The 9,401-nt window shown below is 37.3% G+C and overlaps 1 protein-coding gene and 1 pseudogene across 3 annotated transcripts in view; both read right to left on the bottom strand.

The window, feature by feature from the left end:
- The window catches only part of SYT1 (synaptotagmin 1), a 382,176-nt gene that overhangs the window by 11,073 nt on the left and 361,702 nt on the right, over positions 1-9,401 (bottom strand). The window lies entirely within an intron of this gene.
- On the bottom strand, positions 2,613-2,731 carry LOC112472440 (annotated as a pseudogene).

Below are 9,401 nucleotides of genomic sequence, written 5' to 3'. Positions count from 1 at the left end.
TAATACTGGGGGAGAAAAAAGCACCTGAAAGCACATATACAGAGAGCAGATTGGTAATGCAGACACAATCTTTGGATATTAAGACCAGCACAATTGCCTAGAGGTTGTAATTTCTCTCTCTCTCTCTCTCTCTCTCTCTCTCTCTCTCTCGCTCTCTCGCTCTCTCGCTCTCTCCCTCTCTCTCTCTGCTATCGACAAGTATGAGTTCCTTATATATTTTGGATATTAACTCCTTATCTGATATATGGTTTACAAATATTTTCTCCCATTCCATAGGTTGTTACAGGTCTTATTCTTTATCAACTTTTGTGCCTGGATAAGTCTTCGCTGTTTAAACCTGATATGTTAAGTACCTGAGGTGAGCATATTTGAGTATCTTCTTGGTCCAGTGATCGGAAGTATTTGATTGCTTCTCTATTTTATCCAGTCTTCTCAATTTTTATACACTCCTTAATTGGCTTGGTTACCTAAGTGTCCTCTGGAAGTGTCTTTTCATTATACTGAAGTCCTGTTCTGAATTCTTGTCCCTTTGGAGATGGCCCTAATCCCTTGATTAGCTCATTAGTAACTTCTTCTGAGATCTAGACTTTGCTCCTATCTCAACTATGGTTGAGTTTTCTAAATGGAAATATACCCACCTGAGTCACACTCATGTTTTTAGGACATACGTTGTACAGCAAGGATCACTTCTTCTACAAAGTAGGGCTCTAAATAATTAAATTTGTTCTGTTTTAGGGGCTCTTCTATAAAACAAATTCTTGTCAATTCAGTTTCTTGGTGGCTTAGAAGTCCTGGTTGTTGCTTAAAAGGACATAATTTTATGGAAATGGTAAAACAGACTGTAATAAGAATCATTAAGGTTGCTTTTGCTTTTCTTGAGTACAACTGCTGGATACCATGAGTGGCATCTAAACTTCTATTAGGTTTTTGTAAACATGTAAATAGCATGGGGAAATATGCAAGCTACAAAACTGGGCTACTGTCCTCAGGGATTCCATATCTCTATGGCTGAATTGCTTCATTCTGTTCCCCAAAGAAGCACCCATGAGACTCTTCATCATCGAAATGCCAACGACCCTTCTTCAACACCATTTAGATAATCCTTGTTACAGCTGTTGAAACAACTGTAAGACTTGAGACCTTTGCTTCTTTTATTTAATTTATCTTAAAAAACGAGTAGGGCCTTTTTGTTTTTCTTACTTTGGTAAAAAGAAAGGTCTCTTTTTCTGATGTCTGTCTAGTTTCTAATAGTGTATGATTGTAACTTTTCACTTCTGGAAAGTGATAAACTGGAAAGAAGGTTTTTCATTCCCAATAATAAACTGCAGGTACAATGAGTGCAGATTCATCACCTCATTTTGGATGATTTTCAGGTTTATCATTTGGTTTCGTTATCAATGTAGCACTGCTTCCCTTGAATAACCTTTCGTCAGGTTTTCTTTTTATATGAAATCAGCTTAACTGGACTTTACTTCCTTTCTGTCATAATAGCTGTTATGACTTGGAGGTTTTTCAGGACACTGTAATGAAATCACCTCAAACTTTTCTATGTTGAAAAGCCTTTTTAATTTACAAAATTGAGGCTTTTGTTTCTAATGTTCACGATTATGGCAGGATGAACAATAACTCCCCTAAAAGATGTGCACATTCTAATCCTCAGAACCTGCAGATGTGTCAACTTATATGGCAAAAGGGACTTTGCAAATGTGATTAAGGGTAGGAATCTTGAGAAGATTATCCTGTTTTATCAACGAGGGCCTGTCCTAATCATGTGAGTCCTTAAAAACAGAAAACCTTTCCTGGCTGTGGTCAGAAAGAGATATGACAATGGAAGAAAGGCCAGAGATATGCCACATTGCTGGCTTTGAAGATGGAGGAGGGGGGGCCACAAGCCACAGAACGCAGGTGGTCTCTAGAATTTGGAAAAGGCAAGGAAATAGATTCTCAACTGGAGTCTCCAGAAAGCAATGCAACCTTGCTAAAACCTTGATTTTAGGTCAGTGATACCTATGTCAGACTTCATACCTTCAGAACTACAAGATAATAAACATTATTTTTATAACTAAAATGTGATACACACACACACACGAATATTATTCAGCCACAAAAACAATAAGGAAATCCTGCCATTTGCTGTTTTTAAAACTAAATGTGAGGTAGTTTATTATGGCAGCAATAGAAAACTAATACAACAACCAAAGTTGAAGAGAGGATTATTTTGTTTATCTAGCAAGGTTTGAGGATGAGAATTAAATCTAAATAGGTCTAGAAAATGATCTTTTGGAAATAATTTATATTCTTTCCAGTCTTCTAAAAATGACTACTCTGTTCTGCAAAGCATAAACTTTCAAATAGTTTATCTTTTTAATTTAAAAAATGTTAACTAGAGCATACAATCAGAAGATAATAGTTATGTACAGATGTTTCAGGAGTCATGGTAAGTTAGTGAAAATGAATGAAATGCTAACTGAGAATAATTTGTAAAGTAAGATCCATTACAAGGTTTAAGATAATAATGGTCCTTTATATTTGTCGAGTAGTTTAAGATTATAAATGTTTTTAAATTTTGTATTATTATCTCTCTCTCTCTCTCTGTTTTTTTTTTTTTTTTACATGTACAGCACCTGGTCTTCCTAGGTTGTCTCCCATCTAAGTACTAACCAGGCCTGACCCTGCTTAGTTTCCTAGATCAGATGGGATTGGGCTTGTTCAGGGTGGCGTGGCTGTAGACTATTATTATCTCTTTTAATCTTCACAACAATCCCAGTGAGGAAACTGGGGCTTAGAAAGGCTGCTCTCCCCGCCCCCAAGCAGTCAAACCATGGTCTTCTGACTCTGAACCTGTTGCTCTTTATGATGTGTCGGAAAAACAATTCAGTATAGTATTTACAGGTATAGACTCTGAAGCCAGACTAACTTGAATATTGGCTCTGCTACTAGCTCTGTGGTCTTGGACAAGTTATTCAACCTCTTTGTGCCATAGTTTCTTCAAGTTAAAGTGGTGAGAATGATGATACCTACCTAGCTCATAGAGTTACAAAGATTAAATTGAGTTACTATGTGGAAAGTGCTTCAAAATGTGCCTGCCTGGCACATATTACTAATAACTATTATCATAGTTTTGTGTAAGGGCTGACATCTAAGTCACCTCAGATATCCCTTCAACTCACTTTCCTGAATTGTCATTCACCATCAGCAAATGGGAAAAACTTGTTTCATTTCCTGCAGAAGTAAGTCAAGTTGCTCCAAGTGCCAGATTTACTTCTGAAAAGAAGCATATCCCCTCTAAACAATGGGTTCATTAATGAAGAATTTAATTAAGAATTTAATCACATATGAGATGAAAGAGAAAGGGAGAGCTTCTTTCATTATGTTTGCACGTATGTATGAGATGGTCTTGAGGTCTGAGAAGAAAAACTAATTCAACATCTTGTAGTTTTCTCCTGCTCCTGAAGTCAATAGATCAAATTACGCAGAGTGGAAAAGTTAAACTTGAGAGTTCTGAGTGTAATCCTATTACTGAGGCTCTAGAATAGTGAGTTAAAACTACGATTTTTTGAGCTTTCTTTCCAGATATTGAAGCCAGATAATGTCGATACATTTGGGCATATTATGTATGAAGCATCCATTTTCCTTATGTTGCTTAAAATGAAGAAACAGAGAAAAGGAAGCCCTCACCTTTGAAATTTGTTGTTGTTCTTGGGGATAGAGTACTATCCATTAGTTATTGAAGAGGGGTAATATCTATACTTCTTCCCTTATTTTCTGTTAATTCCTTTCTACTGTGAGAAAAATTTATAGTCTTATTTCTTCCTTCTGTTTTCTACCTAGCCTTAGAACTAACTCCTCCTCTCTTTTTTTTAACTCCTTCCTATCAAAAGGGAGGAATAGAAAATCATTGTATTAAAGCTATAGTAAGCTGGTTTGCTGAGTCATTTATTGTATGTCACCACCAAGACAGTGAAACTTGGAAGCACTGACTGTGCCATGTGATAAGAGGCTCCCGGGGCCCCAGAATGAAGACTAGATGAATGCTTTGCACAGTGGCCATTTTCAGGGATCAGGATATAGACATAGTTTGACTGGTTTTGTGATTAATCAGTCAGCTCCAGCTTAAGAGCGACTCTCAAGGTGGAGAGGTGATTCTACAGCTCTGCCAGCTGAGCAGCCCCCTTCATGGTGTGGATCTGGTGTCAATATTTTTGTTTATTTTGTCCCTATTCAGGAACTAATTTTGAGTGGAAGACCTCTTATATGAGTCTTCCAAGATTGGTAGGAATTTCCTTTCTCAAGCGTTTCTTCCAATAACCAATTCCTAGCAGGCCGATCTAGTTTAATATTTATTTAGCTCTAGGTAGAGTGAGCTATCACCTACACATGCATCCCATCCCACTCACCTGCATCTGATATTTCCTGGATTCAATGAATCTGTCACCTTCTTTTGGTCAGGGATTAAGAAGGGTAATGACATATATATGCTCCTATTTTTCTGCTGTTTCAATTACTGTTCTTCTCTACCATTTATCATGCTGTATGAAGGCTTGGTTGACTTGACTTTGTCTATGGAAGGGATGAGAATGCAGAGATTGGGTATGGCAGTTCGAAAAACCCTAGAAGTTCTCTCTCTTCCAGGGAATTATTGATACCACCTTCACTGGCATTGTCCACTTGTTACGGGCTAGATGTTGGTGTCCTCTCAAAATTTATATTGAAATCCTAAACCCCAATGTGATGGTATTAAGAAGTGGGGTCTTTGGGAAATAGGTCATGAGGGTGGAGATGTATAAGAAGAGATATGAGAGAGATATCTTTCTCTCCACCATGTAAGCATAGCATGAGAAGACAGTTATAAACCAGGAAGAGAGCCCTCACCAAGAACCTGACCAGGCTGGCATCCTGATCTCATACTTACAGCCTCCAGAACTGTGAGAAATAAATGTCTCTTATTTAAGTCACTCAGTCTGTAGTGTTCTGTTGTAGATGCCCCAGCATACTGAGAGAGCGCTCTTCCTACTAAATGTTCCCTTGTTTCCTCTTTTTCTCTTTGTGCTTGAGCTGACCCTTCTTTATTTTCTTCTTTCTTTTCATCTGCCCCAAGACTCTCAAAGACAAATTTATGAGCTTAATAACCTTCGATATTATTTTAACACACATTTAATAGGTTTTTTCTCTATATGACTTTTCTCATATGTCCTACGATGCAAACTTATGCTTCCAAAATAACAAACAGCTACTTCTGTTAAACAAAGTTTCTGGCCACAGAATCTGGCACTGGAATGCAATGTCTTCACTAACGCTGGTGTCACTGGCATGTAGAGATACACCGCCCCCCAAAATATAGTGTAAACTTGGAGGAAGACTTTGGAACTAAGTATAAAATCTAATAAGTGGTTTTTCTTCATATAATTGAGATACAATAGGCAAGCTTTGCAGAAACTTAAGTACAGCCCATATGCTGTACTATAAGGTCATAACCATCTTAACTCTTCTCTTATCCTTCAGACAAGAAACCTACTGAAATTATTATCACCACCCCTCCACCCCTTTAAGCCTGTTCCTGTGCCATGATTACAGCCTCTTGACCAAAAAGTTAGAAAGTTTGGGGCCATCTCTGATTTCTTCTTCTCCCATGAACATATGGCCATTCTGCCAATTCACCTTCATGCTGTCTCTGGTTGGTTCCCTCTTTCTAACTTGTTGCCACAACTCAAGATGAGAAATCCAATCTCTCTTGTGACTGTGCCCTCAAACTATTCTTTCTATAATTGTTAAAACTATATTTGATCACATCATTCCCCTCATTCAAAACCTTTAGTGGCTTAACGACTAAAAAAATTCAAACTTTGCCATGGTATTCACAGTCCCATCCTAACTTATTCATTTCATTTTCACGAACGTTATGATCTACTCATGGCCATAGTCACTATTTCTCACAGAGAATTTAAAAAGCCATGTTCTTTAACCTGAAATGCCATTTCTTTCTTTCTTCATCTTAAGTTTGGTTTAAAAATTACCTCTTTCCTAAAGATTTTACTGACTATTTTCTCAGTCAGAAACTTTCTCTTTGAAAGACAAACCTTTCTCTGTCCAGCAATATTTTCTTTTGTACTATTGCAAAGAACATATCTCTTTCTTTTCTGGTATTAGAGGGCTTCTGTGATAATCTAATAATATAAAAAACAATATTCCTATGGGAAAATAGGTTTTGAATTCAGACCTATTGGCTTCAAGGTGAATTTTGGGAAGATTCTCCACTTGTAACATGGGATTTCTTCTATTCATACTCTAATACTCTAGCACATTGTTACTGTCTTCTTCCCTTAGGCAGTTCTAATGTCAAATTATGCTAACTTCATAGAAATATAATTGCAAAACAGCTGGCTGTAAGCAATGATCCTTTTTTTGTGAGATATAAAGGAGCCACTAAAGGCCTTTTGTATTTACTATGAGAACTAGAAAGCAGCAGTTCAAAGCCAAATAATGCAAGATGCCTGCAGTTTTCATTTTGACGATTTTGCATAATTATACTGTCTTCTTTCTTAACTATCACAATGACCATGAGCCCTTGTAACCTTGGCCTTTCCATTTCAACCAAAGATTTCTCTTGACAAGAAACGGCCTCATTTCGGCTGTTTTCTTCAATCCTGAGCTACTACCCAGTTTCTGAGTAACTTCAAGTATTATTTTTTTCCATGTTTTTTTCTTCGTATAATGTTCACAATACTTGCATCAATTAGCGTTCTGAATTCTAAGTGACTGCAAACCAAAATGATATAAATTATAAAGGTAACTCATGGGCTTTTATGAAGGAAAAGTCAGAAGTAGGGATGTGTGAAAAAGATCATTAATTGTCCTCTAAAACCAATTTTCTCCTTCTTTTTTAGCAATAGAATTCCTGAAGTTTTACCTGGGCATTAGCTGGAAATATTTCTCCCAGACTCTCTTATGACTCAGTATGGCTGATTGACTAACTTGTGGCTGTTGGAAGTGAATGGAAGTGATGTGTGTAAACCCCACAGCTTATTCTTAAAACAGTGATTCTCATCAGGGGCTACTTAGCACCCCAGACATTTTGCAATGTTTGTAACTATTTTTGATTGTCATAACTTAGGGGGTTGGTGATATGAGCATTGAGTGGATAGAAGCCAGAGATTCTGTTAAACACCCTACAACATATAGGATAGCCCTCAACAGTAAAGAATTATCAAGCACCATATGTCAAAAAAGCTGAAAATGATAAACCCTGTCTTAAAATAAGCTTCATGCCCTCCACTTTTCCTTTCTTTCTTCTTGCAACTGGAACATGGATGTGGTGGGGGATCAGTGAACCAACTTTACCCTGAACATGAAGACAATACTCTAGAGGACAGAACAAGAGAGGAAAAGATCCTGGTCCTTAGATGACCTCACAGCTCCAAACTGCCTACCAATCTTGCCCATCCACCCACTTATAGATATCAGGGTGATAAAGAATTTGAAACAGAAATTCTATCTTTTTGAGCCATTGTATTTTGGAGTCTCTTTATTCCAGCAGTTCAGACTGTTCCCTATCTGATAAAGGTTCAACTATATCAGCAAGGTCCCAGGTTTGCGTATATCTCTGCTCTATTTACTATAGAGTCTTCCTAAAATTCCATGTGATGGCCTACCCAAGACATCCTAAATTTTCCTCTTAAGGATGTAAATGACTACACCATCTACAAGTCTCATGTCATCACGTTATAGTACCCAAAGGGAATAGAGTCTGTATCAGAATTCCCAGGAAAAGCCCAAGTTTAGACTGATTGGGCTAACATAGATGAAACATCTACTGTATATTAATCTTACTGGTGAGGAGAATGTGATAAGCTAGGTTGGCTTAGTCCTGGGTCACATGTCCATTCCCAAACCAATCAGGAGGGCTAGGAGGTCCTACCTTTGGACTTGGGGGTAGGTTGAACTCTATTTTAAGCACAAGGCTAAGAATAAAATATGGTGGTTCCTTAAATGGAATCAGAAGGCTCTTATTAAGACAGTGGGGAACAGTTGGGAGGCAACCAACCAATGTTTATAGAGTTTCTTAACCTAGGGTCTCTGGGATCCCATCTGTTTAAACTTGACATTCCTTCCCACTTGAAATCAAATTCTTAAGAATGAGCCAGCAAACACTTGTATAAAGTAGTCTAGCAGTAGCAGAGACAGCAGAGTCAAAACGCGGTAGGTTTTTCTTGTGTACTTATTGACCAAGTCTATTTCATTAGCAAGCCAGTCATCTAACAGTATACAAATAATTAAATAGTAATAGGGTTCACAGAGCAAACAATTTCCAGTTCTATCACTGGCAGTTACAACATATTTACTTGAGGTTATTTTTTTAAATAAGTAATTTACAAATACTTAGAGAAGACTACACTGCAGAGCTTATGTGTCCTTGTAATTTAAAATGCTCCCTGTGATGTGATAGTAAGGATGCAACATTAAAAATATATTCTGAGAAAATCTTCTATGTGAGCACAGTTTAAAAATGAATTTACATTAGTTAAATGCAGTGCTTGGTAGAAGTAAACATTACATAAGCGACTGCCACAGAGAAAATCAACCTAATTTTAATGAGACAGATCATAAAATAGCAAAGTCTGATTTAGTTCATTAATAGTGGTGGAGTGCTTTGAGGAGATAAAAACATAAGTACAAAATGCTATTATTATAAATTAAATGGAAAGCATTTAAGGTTGTGATGGAGGAAGTCACCGAATTGCAATGATCATCTCTAATGTCGCCAAATGGACTATACGTGACTGCCAGCCTCTTGACTAAAAATGTAAGAATGCATGTAAAAAACTGGAGAACAGGGATACAGCAAAGAAAGATTTCACACATGTGGCATGCTTCTGGGCAGGTAAAAGAGCCATGTGAGGGCTGAGCTCCACACTTAGTGGAAGAAGGAGTACATTATGTTTACAAAGTCCAAATTTTTTTCTGTTCAGTTATTAAGGTGAAATTCTTTGTCTGTAATTCAACCCTCTTCCTCCCTACTTTGGAAAATCCTTCGGGAAGGGCAAACGTGAGAGTAGGAGGGGTAGTAATTATGTTTGATTCTTTCTGGATGACTACAAAGAGTTTGGTGGAATTACCAAGTATAAACTGTTTGTATGAGCTGATTAACAAAAACAAAAACAGTAAAGCAACAATATTACAAATGGTAAATTTTGACTTTTTTTCCTCTGGAGATTTGGGCTTAGCCTTTTATTTATGCCAGATGAAAGGTCACTAGTAGGATATTTCTTTTTTCTTTTCCTTCCTTCCTTCCTTCCTCCCTCCCTCCCTTCCTTCCTTCCTTCGTCTGTCTTTCTTCCTTCCTTCGCTAAGAGCATACCTTGAGAACTGCATGAGAATACAGTTGAGAACTTCATTAGGGTGCA

The sequence above is a fragment of the Pteropus alecto genome, unplaced genomic scaffold (assembly GCF_000325575.1).
Source record: "Pteropus alecto unplaced genomic scaffold, ASM32557v1 scaffold76, whole genome shotgun sequence".
NCBI lineage: Eukaryota > Metazoa > Chordata > Mammalia > Chiroptera > Pteropodidae > Pteropus > Pteropus alecto.
Note: the sequence above shows the minus strand (reverse complement) of the source record. Positions and strands in the feature narration are given on the sequence as shown.